Source organism: Myotis yumanensis, unplaced genomic scaffold (genome assembly GCF_028538775.1).
Source record: "Myotis yumanensis isolate MYYU_CA2020_CCGP unplaced genomic scaffold, mMyoYum1.0.hap1 SCAF_1, whole genome shotgun sequence".
NCBI classification, from domain to species: domain Eukaryota; kingdom Metazoa; phylum Chordata; class Mammalia; order Chiroptera; family Vespertilionidae; genus Myotis; species Myotis yumanensis.
Genome location: NW_027223752.1, coordinates 105,515,324 through 105,534,274, shown reverse-complemented (window position 1 = coordinate 105,534,274; position 18,951 = coordinate 105,515,324). Strand labels below are relative to the sequence as shown.

Here is an 18,951-nt window from a genome sequence, read left to right as displayed (position 1 = left end):
TGAGATCCTGAGCACAAGGGCCAGTTATATGCTACCACTGTTATTTAAAAACTAACTAGAGTCAATGTTGCATATACTAGTAATTGTACAGCTCCCCATCAGGTCCTTTTAAAACAAGACACTTGGGTGATAGCTCTTTTTATTTGACTCCATCTCTTGTTGATAGTGATCAGCATACTGTGGGCATTGTGGTATCATCTGAGATTAGGTTATGAAATAGGAAGTAGGGTTACAGGAAGATCAACAAGTATATACAAACTGTTGCTGAAACCAAGGGTGTCTAATTCAGGTTTGGAGAGTGGGGAAGATAAGGTTACCGGCACATTCCCATCAGGGCACAGTTTCCTTTTTACAGTCTGCTTTTGTTTTGTTTCTAGAAAGAGATCACAAGGGATTCTATAAAAAATAGTTTCAGAAGCAAACAGCAGTAATACTCAGTATGCTGAACAAGGGAACAGAAAAGGCAACAGGTTGGAAACACAGAGACAGAAAAGACAATCAATGCCAAGGAAAGGGTGGTAGCAAGTACAATTATATAGTATGGTCTCAGACTTATTTTAAGTATTTTTCCTTTCTGACAGGAGAATATCCTAAAATGTTAGCCCTCCACTATATTTAATTTTGTAAGAAGGTGGTACAGTACAGCTCTTAAAGTCTTGCCAGTATCCTAGGGAGTTCTTTGCAGCCTTTAAAAAACAATTGGGAGTTCAGCTTGTGATAAGAAAGCCAGACACAATAGCATCTTCAAGTATGAGGTGAAGAACAGAAAAGAGCTAATTCCAGCGAGTGGCTCTTGAATCATATCTTGGCTGTTCCCCCTAACACCCATTATTAACATTTAAAATCTCATCCTAGCGCCATAATAGCCACAATCAACAGTTGGTTACTGAATGAGTTGTTTCTGAAGTCCTAATACTGTACTTATTAGTTGTTTTTCAGTTATTGAATTTTATAACTAGAAGAAGGTGCCCTAAGTTCAGTCAACACGCTGCTTTGATAGCTGAGGTGGAAAAGGGTGAAGTGACAATGGCAGAAGCCAGGTCTCTTTCTAGATTTCCAATCCAGTAGAACTCTACACAGGGTCACCATGAAAACCCTTTAACGCCTGATTTCTGGATTCTGGGCTGCCACACTGCAAACTGGAATGACTTTAGGCAATGACACGCAGCCCCCGTGGGGCATGGACACAGCAGGCTCCGTGAATGGCTGAATGATGAACGAGTGGGTGTCATGCTGCTCTGAAGCCGCCCGACCGACCGAGGAGCACCGCTCCTGGTCCCCGGGGGCCTCCTGAGCCCTGAGTGTGAACAGCAAGCCAGCGCTCTGCTCCGGCGGCTCCGGCAAAGGACAGCTCCGCATGGGCCGGGCAATGGGCTCAATGTCTACAGAGTTCCACTTCGTCCCACCGAGGTAGCATGCGACACTTATTCCGAGGTCCCCGGGGATTTTGAGGCCCCTGAACAACTGACCTCGCTCAGCAGCTCCCAGCAGGCAGGGGCTGAGGACGAGCGCGCAGGGCCCACCGCGCCACTGCCTTTCCTAGGCTTCATTTCTGCCACCCTAGCGCTCGGTCTGTTTCCCGTTGGTCCTTCCCTCATTTTCCCCACGACGGTTTCTCAGCGTTTCCCACTCCCTGTTTACCAAGTGCTCACTCCCTCGTAGTCGGCCGCTCCCTCACCTGTCCTTCGACCCCCTCCCTCGACCTCCCTCGGCTTCCCCCTCCAGTATCAGCAGAGGCCTATTCACCTCGCGCCACCCGGGTCGTCACGTGATCTGGCCCCGCCCCACCGTCACGTGAGCCACCCGCCCCGCCCCCGCGCCGGCGCGCTCTGACGTGCCCTGGAACTTAACCTCCCGCGGAGACTAGTCTGCGGGACCCGGCCGGAGGCGGCCGGTGCCGTGTGAGAGCCCTTCAGGCTCGCTTCGGCGTCCCGCAGCCCCGGGCTGGGCGAAGAGGAAGCTGCTTCCGCGAGGCCGCAGGGTCTTCGGTAAGATGGTGGGCGCGGATCCCGCGGACGGAGGGCAGGTTGGTGGGCCACTGCACAAAGACGCTCCGGGGTCGCAGTTGCGCCCGCCGAGGGCCGCGGAGTTGGGGGCGGGGGAGGCGTGTGCGGGAGGCGTGTAGGTGCCGAGGTGCGCGCGACGTGAGGCCGGGAACGCCGCCTTGAGGGGTCGGGATGCGGGGGTGGACGCGGGGGTAGAGGGGCTGTTGCCAGCCCCGGGGCTGACGTGGGCAAGAGGGTTTAAATGGCTCGAAGTCCTGGCTCCTCTGACCCCCGGGTTTCCTGACTTCCTGTGTGAGGGCAGCTCCCGCCCCGCCCCCAGGAAGGAGGGTGTCGGGGTGTGTGCTTCTGGTGTGCACGCGCGCCCGCGTGTGTGTGTGTGTGTGTGTGTGTGTGTGTTAAAGACTGGCTGGTGCCACCCTCCTTTCTCGCCGCCTGCCCGTAGCTGCTGTCTGCTGTAGGGTGTGCAAACCTCCGCCCACCCTTGGAGCCCACCTGGGGACTGTTGGCCTTACACTGGGCACTTGCATCTTTGCAGTCTTTAGAGGTGCCCCGCCCCTGCTGAATGCGTATTTGCTACTTTCCAACTCCTCTGGAACGTATCTTCTCAGAGTCCTTGAATTTAAAACATCCTCTTTACAAGCTCGCTGTCCTCTTCCCATCTTAGGGTCCTTGATTGCTTTCCAAGAGAATCAGCTGACCTGTATGTGTTGTATCTTAAGTTATTGTAGACCCTCTGAGAAAAATGTCCACATCCAGGGAAATTGGCACGGCCTTCAGTTTTAGGGATGTGTGATGTTTTCCTTCTGGCTGCAGCAGCAGTTTTAAATACATTTGTAAAGGCTAAAAAAGCAAAATGTTTAAAGCATATCTTTATGGAAGTTCTAATGTCATTCCAAGTGAAGTGTTTGTTGTGGATAAAGGCTGTTAACACTGGTATTGCTTTATGGGTAAAAATGACATATGGAAGTAGTTTTATTGACCATTTGTGCACATATTGCTAAGGGGAGGTTATTGTAGAGAAAGGAGCATGAATGAAGAGTCACTTGGGTTCTGGTTTAGATTCTCCCACTCATTTTTAAAGGTGAGAGCTTGGAAGACTGAATGTTACAGTGAAAGGTTGTCAAAAAGTATCTAGTCCCTTGTCATGTCTCTTTCATATTTAAGATTGGGAAATGGTGGCCTGGAGATGTATTTGTTTGTCCATATCCAGTGGTCTTTACCTGATCTGTAGGAGGGTGTATTAAAGAATGGGTCATCTTACTGTACTTTTTCTGGTCTGGCTGTTGTCAGTATTTTTCTTTCTCTTTGTTTTAAAAATGCTCCTGGAAACGTTTCAGAGCATGAATTGGGGAGCCCAGAGCAGTGCCTAAGAGTAGGCTGTAAAGACTTGACTGGAAGTCATGTAGCCTCAAGAGCCAGACGGGCTGGGCACTTATGTGTGACCCATGATTTGCATGTAGCTCCGCTGCTCTGGAGGTGTTTCTCTGTGGAAAAAATTATATAACAGATTGTGTATGTGTGTGTTTGTATGTATGTATATGCCCCAGTCTTTGTTGATAGACTTGTTTGTACTATATTAATCATAGTAGTTGGAGAAGATTACTAATTCACTGACTCTTAATGTCATCTGTAGTTGTCCATCTATAGTCAATATTTTATGTAACTTTCTATATATATATATATATGTATTTGTTTGGTTAATCTTCACCTGAGAATTATTTTCCTTTTTTTTTTTTTTTTTAAGAGAGAGAGAGGAAGGGAGGGGGAGAGACAGAGAGACATCGAAGTGAGAGAGACACATCCATTGGTTGCCTTCTGGCCAGGGTTGGGGATCCAGTTACTACCTGCCCTTGATGCCCTTGACCTGAATGGAACCCGGGATCCTTCAGGATGCTCTATCCACCGAGACAAATGGGCCAGGCTAGGGCATGTAACTTTAAATTTTTTTACTCACTACACCAGTTGTTGTAAGGTTCAAGTGATCATAGCAAATGCTGTAGAAAAACAACATATTATTTGTAGTTAATCACTTGGCTTTTCTTCCATTAATTAGAAATTATCTGTTGAGTGCTTTTTCTAAAAGGTGGATAGAAAGTGGGCTTTAAAAATTTAAGTACTTTAAGTTATGTAGTTGACATTTCCAAGAATATAAGGCTAATAAAAATTTTAAGTTGACCAAAACAATGAATATAGCGATGTGTAAAATTATTAAATGGTAGTACTAATATTTTGCTTATCTGAGAAAATTGGTACTAGGAAAAGCTTAAGGCGAATCTGCTTAAAACAGGCATTATAATTTTATAATAAGTAGTGGGAGAGGAAAGTGGATTTAAACTTTTTAACAGTTTTAGTTATATTTTGTAAAAATTGCAAATGTGCACTGTTTTGTGGAACGCATCAGATGTGAAAAGGTATGATGGTACCACATGGCATCATTGTACTTCAAATCCTGCTTTTTAAATCATGCTATTTTGAGGAACTCATTGGGCCATTATCTTTGTGGTTTTTCTTTTCTTCAATTGTTAACTGGTCTAATTGTGCCACATCCTCATTTGTGGATGGCTTTGCAGTGATTTGGCTATTTTCCTATTACTTTTATTGACTTTATTGACTTAGTAAATATCCTCAGTTTCATTTTGCTGTTGATAAAGCTTTTTCGTGGAACAGAAGCCAAATGCTGACATCTCTAAATGCTTCTCAGACTTTAATGTGCATGGGAATCATCTGAACTCTAACAAGCCCTAGGTGATAACTCATGCTGCCCTTCTGCCCAGAACACAGATCACTGCTATCCAAGAGAAATAAATGCCAGTCATCTATGTAAGTTTGAAGATTTAAGTAGCTACATGATAAAAGTGGGGGAAAAAACTGCAAGTGAAAATGATAAATTTATCTTTTTATCATGTAATCAATATGAACTTATTAATGATTTTTTTTAATACTAATTCTTTTTTTCAAACTAAGTCTTCGAAATCTCATGTGTACTTGACAGCACATCAAGTTTGGATTAGTCACACATCAAATGCTCAATAGCCACATTTGGCTAATGGCTGCTGTATTGAACAGCACAGGCCTGGAGTCTAGAATCATTCTAGATCAATGCTATTTTCAGTGTATTTTTTTTTGGATTGGCCCCATGAGCAACCTTTGGGAATTTGTTAGAAATGTAAATTTTGGGTCCCTACCTCATACCTCCTCTCTTTAGAATATCTGGGTTTTAGTAACTTGTGTTTTGAAAGCTACAGGATATGCTACACAATGTATATGTGGTATTCTGAATGGGATCCTCCAACAGAAAAAAGTTTAATCAGGACAAACTAAGGAAATCTGAATAAAGTATCAACATTATTATCAGTATTCATTGAATATGACAAATACACCATACCAACATAAGATAGTAGGGGAAATTGTGGACAGGGTATATGGGAACTCTCTGTACCATCTTTGCAATATTTCTGTAAATTTGAAACTTATCAAAAATAAAGGTTTTTTTGTTGTTTGTTTTTTAAGCAGCTCTCCAGGAGATTCCATTGTTTACTAAAATTTTGAGGAGCAGTGATGTAGATCACTAATATGACCTACACCAGTGGTCGGCAAGCTCATTAGTCAACAGAGCCAAATATCAACAGTACAATGATTGAAATTTCTTTTGAGAGCCAAATTTTTTAAACAAACTACATAGGTAGGTACATTGTTATTAACTTAATTAGGGTACTCCTCAGGCTTAGGAAAAGCCACACCAAGGGGCCAAAGAGCCGCTTGTGGCTTGCGAGCCGCAGTTTGCCGACCACGGATAACTGCAACTTGCGTGGGCAGAATGAAGGCTAGTATTAGGTCTGATAGGGTAATAATAACAGTATTTTTGTAATAAGAGCTAAAACTTATAAAGCACTTACTATGTGCCAGGCATTATGCCATGTGCTTTACACATATCCACACTAAATCTCCCAGTATGTGGACTGTCCTATTAAGTTTCCTTTTACAAATGAAAAAAAAACTGATGCTGAGAGAGGTTCAGTGACTTAGGTCACATAGCTAGCAAGAGGCAGAGGCAGGGATTTTTGAGGAGAGACTAATTTTATAATCGATCAGTTCATTTGTGAGTATTTTTCTACTCTCACAAATTTTACTTCTTTGAGTAAGCAACAATTAGTGTGGATACTCTGTATCATTCCCTGTAGTTTATAAAGCACTTTTTTTCTTTTCATTCTCACAAGGATCTTGTGAGGTTTGTATTTTTTTCCTTTGTTTTTCGAATAAGTTAGGATGCTCAGGGTCTGAGAGCTGATAGATGGCAAATCCTAGATATAAATTTCAGGCCTCTGACACTAAGTTCTGTGCTTTTTCCCTTTACTGAAAGAGAATTTAGAATATATTTTGAAGTTAGAGGGATATTTTTAAAATTTTGCTGAAAATAACCTGTATTTGTATTTGGTAAGGAGAACACCAACTGAAACTCTCATTCCCTAGTGGGAATGTAGAATGATACAGCCACTTTGGAAAACATTTTGGCAATCTATATCTATCTATTATAAAGGGAAAATAGCAATATTAAAATATTTTCTCTAATTAATTCCCTTTTAATGTGCATGAATTTCATGCACCAGGCCAGTAGTATATATATATATATATATATATATATATATATATATATAACCCTAATATGCAAATAGACCAAACGGCAGAACAACCAAGCAACCCACACTATGATGTGCACTGACCACCAGGGGGTGCGTGTGGAACATGGCGGTAGTGGGCAGCAGGCGGCTATTGTTGCTTACTCGAAGAAGCAAAATTTGTGAGAGTAAAAAAATACTCACAAATGAACTGATCGATTATAAAATTAGTCTCTCCTCAAAAGTCCCTGCCTCTGCCTCTTGCTAGCTATGTGACCTAAGTCACTGAACCTCTCTCAGCATCAGTTTTTTTTCTTCCATTTATAAAAAGCTTATTAATAGGACAGTCCACATGCTGGGAGAATTAGAGTAGATATCTGTAAAGCATGTGGCATAATGCCTGGCACATGGTAAGTACTTTATAAGTTTTAGCTCTTATTACAAAAATACTGTTATTATTACCCAACCAGACCTAACACCATTCTAGTAGACGGATAGTGATATCTAGAAATTTTCATTTTCATTATAAGGGTTTTGTTTAACAGCTTGATTGAGGTATAATTGCTGTATAATTAACTGTGCATATTTAAGTGTGTAATTTGATGAGTTTTCATATATGTATATACCTGTGAACTAGATACCATTATCACCACTATTAAGATAATGAATATATTTTTCACCTCCCCTCACAAAAAAATTTTCTTGAGCCTCTTTGTTATCTGCTTTCTGTCACTATAGATTAGTTTGTATTTTCTAGAATTTTATGCAGATAGAATCTTTAAAGTATGCACTCTTGTTTGGATTTTTTTCATTCAGCAAATTGTTTTGAGATTCATCCAGTTTTTTGTGTGTGCATCAGTAGTTCATTCCTTTTTATTGTGATAAACCCATGTGTGGATATACTACAACTAGTGTATCCACTTACCTGTTGATGGACATTTGGGTTGTTCCCAATTTGGGGCTATCTATATTATAAAAATCCAGTGGCCCTAACGCTGTAACAACCAAGACCAGTGCGGGAGGGCGGGGCTGCACGCGCCAGTGTGCGGGTTGCACAGGTGGGCTGGGCTGCGTGATTTCGTGTGCTGGGCTTCTAGTAAATAAAGCTGTTGTGAACATTCACATATAGATCTTTGTGTTATCATGTGTTTTCATTTCTTTTGGGTAAATAGCTAGGAGTAGAATCCCTGGATCATATAGTAGATAAATGTTAAACATTTTTCCAAAGTGCTTTTACTATTTTACATCTCTACCAGCAGTGGGTAAGTTCTAGTTGCTCCACATTCTCAGAACCACCGGTATGATCAGTCTTTTAAATTTTAGTCATTCTAATAGTATGTATTCTTTGTGGTTTTGATTTGCATTTTCCTGTTGACTAAAGATTTTGGGCACCTTTTTATGGGCTTATTTACCATCTGTCTATCTTCTTTGTATAAGTGTCTGTTTATATCTTTTGCTGTTTTTGTTGGGTTATTTGTGTTACTGACTTTGTACAATTCTTTATATATTCTAGATATGAGTTTGTTGGAGATATGTGTTCATGAGGGATAATGAGCTATAGTTTTTTTTTCTTACAAGGTCTTTGGTTTTGACATGACGGTAATGCTGATCTCATAGAATGAGTTGGGATGCTTTCCCTTTTTCAGTTTTCTTTGAGAAGTTTGTACAGAGTTTACTTTTTTTTTTCCCTTACATTTTTGGTAAAATCACTAGTGAAGACATCTGGGCCAGGAGTTTTCTTTGTGGGAAGATTTTAAAAGACAGATTCAAGTCTTTTGCAGCCAACGTAGAAGCATCAATGGTCAAAATGAAGTTCAGTCTCTTTGTGACTTCTGACTGGATCAAGAACTGTAAAAGTAATTTCAGTGCACCTTCCCACATTTGCAGGAAGATTATGTCTTTTCTTTCTGAAGAACTGAGAGAGAAGTACTACAGTGTTCAATCCATGCCCATCCGAAAGGATGATGAAGTTCAGTTTGTTCAAGGACATTACAAAGGGCAGCAAATTGGCAAAGTAGTCCAGGTCTAGAGAATGAAATATGTCATCTTCATTAAACGAGTGCAGCAGGAGAAAGCTAACGGGACAACTGTTCATGTGGGCATTTACCCCAGCAGGGTGTTTATCACTAGACTAAAGCTGGACAAAGACTTCACAAAGATCCTTGAATGGAAAGCCAAATCTCACCAAGTAGGAAAGGAAAAGGGCAAATACAAGGAAGACACAATTGAGAAATGCAGGACTAAAGTAATCCTATATTCAGCTTTCATTAAAAACTTTAAAAAAAAGACATTCAATGTTTATTTTCTTTTGTGAATCCTCATCCAAGGATATTTTTCCATTGAGTTTTAGAGAGATTGGAAGGAACAAGGGGAGTCAGAGAAAGAGAAACATCAATGTGAGAGAGACACATTGATTGGTTGCCTCCCGCACTGGCCGGCCTGGGCTGGGGATCAAGTCTGAAACTGAAGAATTGAATCTGAGATTCTTCAGTCCTCGGGCTATGCACTTAGTCAAACTGGCTAGGGCAAGACAGTCAATATTTTTAATAGCTACAAGGCTCTTTGGATTATCTCTTTCTTCTTAAGCAAACTTTGGTAATTTGTCTTTCAAGAAATTTGTCCAGTTTATCTAAGTTGTTGAATTTATTGGCATAAAGTTCATAATCTTATCTTTCTTTTGATGTCTTTAGAATCTCTAGTATGTCTCTTGTCTTATTCCTGATATTGGTAATTTGTGTTTTTCTCATTTGTTCTTAATCAATTTGGCCAGATTATCAGTATTACTGATGTTCTTAAAGACCCAGCTTCTGGTTATATTGATTTCCTCTAACATTTTACTGCTTTTTATTGATTTCTGCTCTGATGTTTAGCATGTCCCTTCTGCTTAATTTGGGTTTATTTTGCTCTTTTTCATTTAGTTTCTTAGAGTAGAAGCTTATGTCGTTGATTTGAGACCTTTCTTCTTTCCTAATATGGGCATTTAGTGCTATAAAATGTTCTAATTGCTAGTTTAGCTACATCTCACAAATTTTGAAATGTCATTTTTTTTCATTTTCATTCAGTTCAGATTTCCTGTTTGATTTCTGCTTTGACTGCTGAGTTACTCAGAAAGTGTTGTTTAGATTCTAACAACAAATTTGGGGGTTTTAAGATATCTTTTTATTAATTTATAATTTAATTGTCAGAGAAAACACTTTGTATGATTTCAGTTCTTTTAAATTTATTGAAATTTCTTTTATGGCCCAGAATATAGTCTAAAGAAAATATATGTTTATTAGAAGCCGCAGAGCTGGCTGTACCATTTAGCATTCCCATTAGCACTGTTTGAGTGTTCCAGTTGTTGGTATTCTTGTCAGCACAGATCGGCCGCCTCCTGCACACCCCACACTGGGAAGGCCACAACCTGGGCATGGGCCCCGACCAGAAATCGAATCACAATCCCCGCCACACAGGTTGACGCTCAGCCACTGAGCCAGGTCGGCCAAGTTGTATTGTCTTCTTAAAAAAATAACTTTATGTATTGTAGTTGGTTTGTAGTTATATCTTATTTTGGTTTTAATTTGCATTATTGGGTTTTTAATGTTTTATAAAATAATTTAAACTTGGATAAAAATTAAGAATCATTGAGTGTTTTTCTTTTTTTAAATATATTTTTATTGATTTCAGAGAGGAGGGGATAAGGAGAGGGAGAGAGAGATAGAAACATTAATGATGGGAGAGAATCATTGATTGGCTGCCTCCTGCACACACAGGGATTGAGCCTGCAACCCTGGCATGTGCCCTGACTGGGGATTGAACTGTGACCTCCTGATTCATAGGTCAGTGCTCAACCACTGAGCCAAGCCAGCCGGGCAAGTGTTTTTTGTTTTTGTTTTTCCAGTAGAGGACAGAAAGCTTGGAGGGATTGGTAGTGTAGTTCATTATTTGTTTGCTACATACAAGCTGCTTTGCAGTTTTCCAAAAGTTTGAATGTTTATTTGCTTTTTAATATAGTTGTTCATATGGAAAATAACACAATAATAAAATAATAATACAGGAATAAACTGTGTTTTGTGTATTCACAACTGTAAACCCACTTTTACCCCACCCTGTATTTACATTGATGGAGGGTCTGTAAAAGCTTTGTGAAGATTTTAGTGACTTCTAGTTTATGGGTAGACAAGGATAAGGTGATTTAAATGGTATTCTCCAGTGAATCTTTATTGTGGTAATATATGCCTGTAATATTTCATTGTCTGTATATACCACTTTTTTTTTTTTAAGCTATCCATCCACCTATGGACATTAGATTTGCTTCCACCTTTTTGACTATTGTGAAAAATATTGCTATGAACATGGGTGTTCATATATCTGTTCAAGTCCCTGCTTTCAATTCTTTTGGATGTATATCCAGTAGTGGAATTGCTGGCTCATGTGGTAATTTTATCTCTAATGTTTTGAGAAAAATTCCATACTGATTTCCCAGTGGCTATACTGTTTACATTCCCACCAGCAATGAACAGGTGTTGTTACCACAAGGGGGTGGGGGTGGGTGAGATGCAGGAAAAAAATTATATGAACTGTAAAAGAAGTTAATTTCTTTCTGTTTCTAAAAACTGATTATTTTTAGAAAGTTCTTATTAAAAAATTGAAATATGGGACTTAGGTGTTGAGGGTTTGGAAGGAAAAATCCATTGATTGGAGTGCATTTAGAAGGAAGTAAAGAGAAAACTAAAAAAAAAAGTGTAGAAGCAGAATGATCAACATAAAAGGGTGGTTTTAAAGGTTATTGTGAAGCTATTTTCCATAGGTGGTAGTTTTTGATGAAATAGAGTCTTAAGGAAAAGGAAGTTAACCTTTTTGCTCAAGAAAAGAATTATTTTTGTTCCTTAGACTTTTTACTGATTTTAAGTTGTTTTTTTTTCTTGGTATCCTACATCATCATATTAAAACTCTTAGTGTGTGCAAGTGGCTCTTAAGGGATTAAAACCCTGATTAATCTTTACTGTTTTTTGGTCTGAAAGGGAGCTTGATCAGGGCTCTTTTTTTTTTTTTTAAATATATTTTATTGATTTTTTACAGAGAGGAAGGGAGAGAGATAGAGAGTTAGAAACATCGATGAGAGAGAAACATCGATCAGCTGCCTCCTGCACATCTCCTACTGGGGATGTGCCCACAACCCAGGTACATGCCCTTGACCGGAATCGAACCTGGGACCTTTCAGTCCGCAAGCCGACGCTCTATCCACTGAGCCAAACCAATTTCGGCTGGGGCTCTTTATTAAAGTACTGAGTTTGTGAAAAATTTTTTGAATATAATAGGTTTTTCACTTTCTGCTCTGTTATATATTAACTGGGTCATGTTTAAGAGATTATTTTTAGAATGATTTTGAAGATTTAGCAGAAATTGATAATGAAGAACCCTAATACCTCTTAAATAATTGTAATTTGTGTTTAAGTGAGAAAAAACAGGCACTGTAATTCTCCATAAATGTGGTGTTTATAAGTAAAGAACAAAAGAAATGTGAGTTTATTTAAATTATTTAAATGTGGGACATTATGTAAGAAATATTAATCAGAATATTAAATGTGCATATCACTTTTATTTTATTTTTTTAAAATTAATAAATCTTTATTGTTCTGATTATTACAGATGTTCCTCTTTTTTTTCCCCCATAGCTCCCCTCCACCTGGTTCCCACCCCACGCCCTTACCCCCTGCCACTGTCCTCATCCCTAGGTGTAAGATTTTTGTCCAGTCTCTTCCCGCACCCGCTACACCTCCTTCCCCCCAAGAATTGTCAGTCCACTCCCTTTCTATGCCCCTGCTTGTATTATATTCACCAGTTTATTCTGACTTAATTTTTAGGTTCACTTGTTGATAGATATTTATTTGTTGTCACTTTATTGTTCATAATTTTTATCTTTACCTTTTTCTTCTTCTTCCTCTTCTTAAAGAATATCCTTCAGCATTTCATATAATCCTGGTTTGGTGGTGATGAACTCTCCCCTAGCTTTTTCTTGTCTGTGAAGCTCTTTATCTGACCTTCAATTCTACATGATAGTTTTGCTGGGTAGAGTAATCTTGGTTGTAAGTTCTTGGTATTCATCACTTTGAATATTTCTTGCCACTCCCTTCTGGCCTGCATGGTTTCTGTTGAGAAATCAGCTGACAGTTGTATGGGTACTCCCTTGTAGGTAACTAACTGTTTTTCTCTTGCTGCTTTTAAGATTCTCTCTTTGTCTTTTGCCCTTGGCATTTTAATGATGATGTGTCTTGGTGTGGTCCTCTTTGGATTCCTCTTATTTGGAGTTCTCTGCACTTCCTGGACTTGTAAGTCTATTTCTTTCAACAGGTTAGGGAAGTTTCCTGTCATGATTTCTTCTAATAGTCTTTCAGTATCTTGCTCTCTCTCTTCTTCTGGCACCCCGATAATTTGGATGTTGGTACGTTTGAAGTTGTCCCAGAGGCTCCTTACACTATTTTCATATTTTTGGATTCTTTTTTCATTTTGCTTTTCTGGATGGGTGTTTTTTACTTCTTCGTATTTCAAATCTTTGACTTGATTCTTGGTATCCTCTAGTCTGCTGTTGGATCTCTGTATATTATTTTTAATTTCAGTCAGTGTATGTTTAATTTCTGAGTGGTCCTTTTCCATTTTTTTGGCATTCTCATTAAGATCCTCGAAGGTCTCAGTAAGTTCCTCGGAGGTTTGTAGAAGATTTTTTTTTTTTTAAATTACATTTTTATTGTTCAGATTACATTTGTTCCTCTCCCCCCCCCCCCCATAACTACCCTCCTTCCAGTTTCCGCCCCACCCTCCGCCCTCACTCCCCACCCACTGTCCTCATCCATAGGTGCACGATTTTTGTCCAGTCTCTTCCCGCATCTCCCATTCCCCTTTCCCCCCCAAGAATAGTCAGTCCATTCCCTTTCTATGTCTCTGATTCATTACAATCACCAGTTCATTCTGTACATCAGATTATTTATTCACTTGATTCTTAGATTTACTTGTTGATAGATGCATGTTTGTTGTTCATAATTTGTATCTTTACCTTTTTCTTCTTCTTCCTCTTCTTAAAGGATACCTTTCAGTAATTCGTATAATACTGGTTTAGTGGTGATGAACTCCTTTAGCTTTTCCTTATCTGTGAAGCTCTTTATCTGACCTTCAATTCTGAATGATAGCTTTGCTGGATAAAGTAATCTTGGTTGTAGGTTCTTGGTATTCATCACTTTGAATATTTCTTGCCATTCCCTTCTGGCCGGCAAAGTTTCTGTTGAGAAATCAGCTGACAGTCGTATGGGTATTCCCTTGTAGGTAATTGAGTCTCTTTCTCTTGCTGCTTTTAAGATTCTCTCTTTGTCTTTTGCTCTTGGCATTTTAATGATGATGTGTCTTGGTGTGGTCCTCTTTGGATTCCTTTTGTTTGGGGTTCTCTGCGCTTCTTGGACCTGTAAGTCCATTTCTTTCACCAGGTGGGGGAAGTTTTCTGCCATTATTTCTTCAAATAGGTTTTCAATATCTTGCTGTCTCTCATCTTCTGGCACTCCTATAATTCTGATATTAGTCCGCTTGAAGCTGTCCCAGAGGCTCCTTACACTATCTTCGTATTTTCGGATTCTTTTTTCATTTTGCTTTTCCAGTTGGGTGTTTTTTGCTTCTTCGAATTTCAAATCTTTGGTTTGATTCTTGTGCTCCTCTGGTCTGCTATTGGGTATAATATTCTTTATTTCAGTCCGTGTATGCTTACTTTCTAATTTCTTTATCATAGCATTGAGGGTCTCATTAGTTTTCGTGAGGCTCTGCTCAAGTTTATTGCAAGCCCTCAAAATTGCGTTTTTTAGCTCCATATCCTCCATTTCTGTCATGTTTTTTTGTCTCCGCATTTTTTATGCTTTCTTGGTGCACCCCCTTGTGGTCTTTGTGCGCAGTCTTGTTCTAGTTAAGCCTTTATTGTTGTAGTTAATACTAGAGGGATTTGACCACCAGGCCGACTGGCTGTGGGAATCAGCTGTGTGGAAAACTTCTGTCCTCTGGGGAGGTGCTAATCTAGCCTTTGCCTGAGGGGATTGGCAAATGGCTCTGCGCAGGGCTTGGGCGGGGCGGGATCAACAGGGCGGGGGGAGGGAGCAGCTATGGCTGCTCTCAGTCCGTCCCCAGGGGCTCTGCCTCTCTGTCCCAGCAACCGCTGCAAACCTCGGAGGGACCGTAGCCAGACAGTCCCGCTTCTCCCGTTTGAGTCTGGGTCCCTAGAGACTCGCCCAGATCTGTAGCCCAGAGTCTGAGACTCCCTCCTGATTGAAAACGACAACCGCGCCCTCAGCCACCAGCCCGCTTTGTGCGCGCACCACCGCACCACCGTACCTTTAAATTTTCCACACTGTGCCTCCTCTGAGCCTCGTAATGCTGTTGTTTTTCCTTCCAGTTGAAGAGTCTCTCCTCAGCCAGCCTTCCTGTGGTTCTGGTTGATGTCCGTTCCGTCTTTTAGTTGTATTTTTGAAGTGGTTGTTTGCGGCAGCAGTCTCCGGTGTTTACCTATGCCTCCATCTTCCTGTAGAAGATTCTTGAGTAACCTTATAACTGTGGTTTTGAACTCTATGTCCTCCATTAGTTTGCTTTCCTCCATTTCTTTCATTTGTGACATGTTCCTTTGTCTCCGCATTTTTGGCTGACTGCGAGGACCCGCTATGTCTACAATGGAAGAACTGCTGTGCTGGAGACACCCTTATGGGGTAACACTTGCTTCAGTGGGGCTTTGGTGCTCACTGAGTCTGCTTCTTGAGTGTGTCCCTTATGGATGTGAGGAGTTGAAATCTGGTATCTGACCAGGGGTACCCTGGCTCCTGGATCTCCAAGTCAACCACTGTGTGAGTCCACCCAGCAAGAGCTACAGTGATATCAGCAGATTTCTCCTCTTTGTTTGGAGTTTGGAAATTTTGGAGCTCTCTGACCCAGCTGCAGTTTGTTAGGTTAGGCTGCAAAAGCACAGGTGATTCCTTTGTGCTGCTGTGCACAGCTTGGGAGGAGATGTAAATTGAGTGGGGCGGGGTCTCAGAGAATCACCAGGGCGAAGCAAACAGCAATGGCTGTCATCAGCTGTCTCCGCGACTCCGCGTCTCTGCGTCCCCGAGTCCCGCGCCCCCACAGCAACAATGATCCCTGCGAGCAGCTCTGTGAGAAAGTCACCCTCGCTTTCCGACCCACTGCAAGACAGTCCAGTTTCTCCCTGTAGGAGTCTGGGACCCCAGAGTCTCGCCGTAAATGAGTTCAGTGCATTCGAGAGCTGGTATCCCCTTCCCATTGAAAAAAACTGCGCACCCAGGTGCAGCCTGGTTCGCACGCCTCCGTTCCTCTGTTCTTGGCGCCTCTGCACCTCCTACCCGGTGTCAATGCACTCTTTTCTTTCCTTCTAGTTGTAGAACTTCCACTCGGCCAGCTTTCCTGTGGTTCTGGATGATAGCTGTTTTGTCTTATAGTTGTAGTTTTAATGTTGTTGTTGGGGGCAGCACGTACAGGTTTGTACCTTATGCCGCCATCTTAGTTCTCTCGTGCATATCACTTTTAATTTGAGGTAAAGTTAAGAAGACAGTTGTCTAATAATAAGAAGCATTTAAATCAAGTACTTAAAATCCAAATGGGGGAGTTTGAAGGTTCAATATGGCACTACAATATACTCCAGGCTCATCTTGTATATTTCTTTCCCCAGTACTAGTATCAGCCATTTCACCAAAGAGCCTTGGTTCCTTTATTTGGAGAATGGTATTAGAAGCCAAATCTGGGTGCTACGTGTGCTTGCTGCCTCTAGGCTGTCATTTTTACAGACAGCAAGGAAACATGTGTACTAAGAAGTATATAGATGTTGCTGGAAAGAGGACCTATCCTTTGGTGGGTTTGCCTAGGGCCGACTGGTAGTACGTGGGTTCTTGACTTTGTGCAGGAAAAATTTCACAACACGAGTCCAGGTGACTATGAGGGAATGTTTATTAAAGCTGGGGACAGTAAAACAAGAAAGGGCTTAGCCTAGAGAAGAAGCAATAAGAGAGCTGAGGCTGGGCTGCCCTAGCTCTTGAGAAGTCAGAGAAAAGGGGGCCTTGGGAACAGCTTCAAAGATGGGCCTGCTGCTGCCCATTGCTCTACTGGTTGTAAGTCTCATGGGGGGTCCCTTAGACTTTAGAACAGCCGTGGGCAAACTACGGCCCGCGGGCCGATTCCGGCCATTTGAAATGAATAAAACTAAAAAAAAAAAAAGACCGTACCCTTTTATGTAATGATGTTTACTTTGAATTTATATTAGTTCACACAAACACTCCATCCATGCTTTTGTTCCGGCCCTCCGGTCCAGTTTAAGAACCCATTGTGGCCCTCGAGTCAAAAAGTTTGCCCATCCCTGCTTTAGAAGATGCCTGTGAGGGAGAGGGGAATGGGAATGGTATAGGCTGCTTCCCAAAGAGAGCGAGTACTGAGTCCTTTGTCTTGAGGCTTTAATCTCTTTCTTGCAGGTGGGAATCTTAAGGTCAGTCTCAAGGGAGGGTTTCAGCAGAATATTCATCAGTTTTCTAGGTGTGCTTCTCCAGGGCCCTGATCTCCACCTATTGGTCAGTGTTAGGCAAGGGGTCCTTAATCATTGCAGCTGGTCCTGGTGTCACTCTCTAGTTTTGTTGCTTTTCTGGGTCTGTAGCTGATACAATTGAGGTCTGGATGTTATTTCTAGGGAGGTGACTTTCTGTATCTGCTGTAAATTGCTCTGCCAGTTAGTTCAGCTATCTGTCTCAGTTTCCCTATTCCACATGCCCTGGCTTATTGAACTATCTCATAGACATGTTTCTGTAATTTTAATAATGTAATCACCTGTATCTATGGTAAACTAAAAATGGGCTCATTGATTTCATACTGGTGTCTCCAAGTCTAATCCATTACCACATGGATTACTCTAGCCTTCTCCCCTTGCTTGTCTATAAATTTCTACTCCAACATTGAGAAATCTGGTTCCTACTACCCACATTCCATTTACTTAATTATTCAGCTCCAGCATATATGTATAGCAGTATCAGAATTTCTTTTTAGTTATTTTTTTTGTTTTTTAAAATATATTTTTAGTGATTTCAGGGAGGAATGGAGAGGGAGAGAGAGATAGAAACATCAATGATGAGAGAGAATCATTGATTGACTGCCTCCTGTATGCCCCCCACAGGGGATTGAGCCCACTACCTGGGCATGTGCCCTTGACCAGAATCGAACCCAGGACCCTTCAGTCCACAGGCCAGTGCTCTATCCAGTGAGCCAAACCAGCAAGGGCCAGTATCAGAGTTTTTAATTTGCACTCATTTGGGAAACGTTTTTATTTACTACAACATATACTTATGTGCAGTCCCTTTGCCTATATTCTTATACACCCCACTTATTTCCTATATTAATTAGGTCAGCATCTTTCCCTTCCTCCCCTTCAGTGAGATCGATCCATATATTTGTAATCCTGCTAGACTAGCATGTCACATCTACATTCCATCCTGGGATTCCCCTGACCTCGTAACAGTTTTTAAAAATTTTGCATACATTGAAGTTCAGACTTTGTGTTGTAATGATTAATGGGTATGAAAGACTCCCTCTTCTCCTCCCACTCCCAGTAATCACTGTCTCTATAGTTTTGACTTTCCCAGAATGCCATATAATTGAAATCATTCTGTATATGGCTCTTTCAAACTGACTTCTTTCACTTAGCAAAATGTATCTAAGCTTTATTTGTGTCTATTCTTGACTTGATAGCTCATTTCTTTTTATCACTGAACTAGAGGACCGGTGCACAAAAATTTGTGCACTCGGGGGGGGGGGGTGTCCCTCAGCCTGGCCTGTGCCCCCTCACAGTCTGTGACCCCTCAGGGGATGACCACCTGCTGGCTTAGGCCTGCTCCCTGGGGGATTGGACCTAAGCTGGCAGTCAGACATCCCTCTGGCAGTTCGGGAGCCCTCGGGGGATGTCCACTTGCCAGCAGGGAGCAGGCCTAAGCTGCAGTCAGACATCCTTAGCACTGCTGTAGAGGCAGGGATGGCTCAAACCACCACTGCTGTACTGGCAGCTGTCAGCCTGGCTTGTGGCTGAGCAGAGCTCCCCCTGTGGGAGCGCACTGACCACCAGGGGACAGCTCCTGCATTGAGCGTCAGCCCCCTGGTGGTCAGTGTGTGTCATAGTGACCAGTCATTCCCAGTCGTTCTGCTGTTAGGGACAATTTGCATATTACCCTTTTATTATATAGGATATAGGCCTGGTGCATGGGTGGGGGCTGGCTGGTTTGCCCTGAAGGGTTTCCCGGATCAGGGTGGGGGTCCCACTGGGGTGCCTGGGCAGCCTG

The 18,951-nt window shown here is 41.6% G+C and overlaps 1 protein-coding gene and 1 pseudogene across 6 annotated transcripts in view; both read left to right on the top strand.

Moving 5' to 3' along the window:
- The first annotated feature begins 1,846 nt into the window (after nt 1–1,846).
- Nucleotides 1,847–18,951, top strand: part of ARHGAP12 (Rho GTPase activating protein 12) — a 193,798-nt gene continuing 176,693 nt past the window's right edge. For all 6 annotated transcript variants that reach the window (XM_070429019.1, XM_070429010.1, XM_070428980.1 and 3 more), the window contains exon 1: nt 1,847–1,988. The gene's annotated coding sequence lies outside the window, so the exon portion shown is untranslated. The remainder of the gene's footprint in view (nt 1,989–18,951) is intronic.
- Nucleotides 8,430–9,606, top strand: LOC139010724 (large ribosomal subunit protein uL24 pseudogene; annotated as a pseudogene).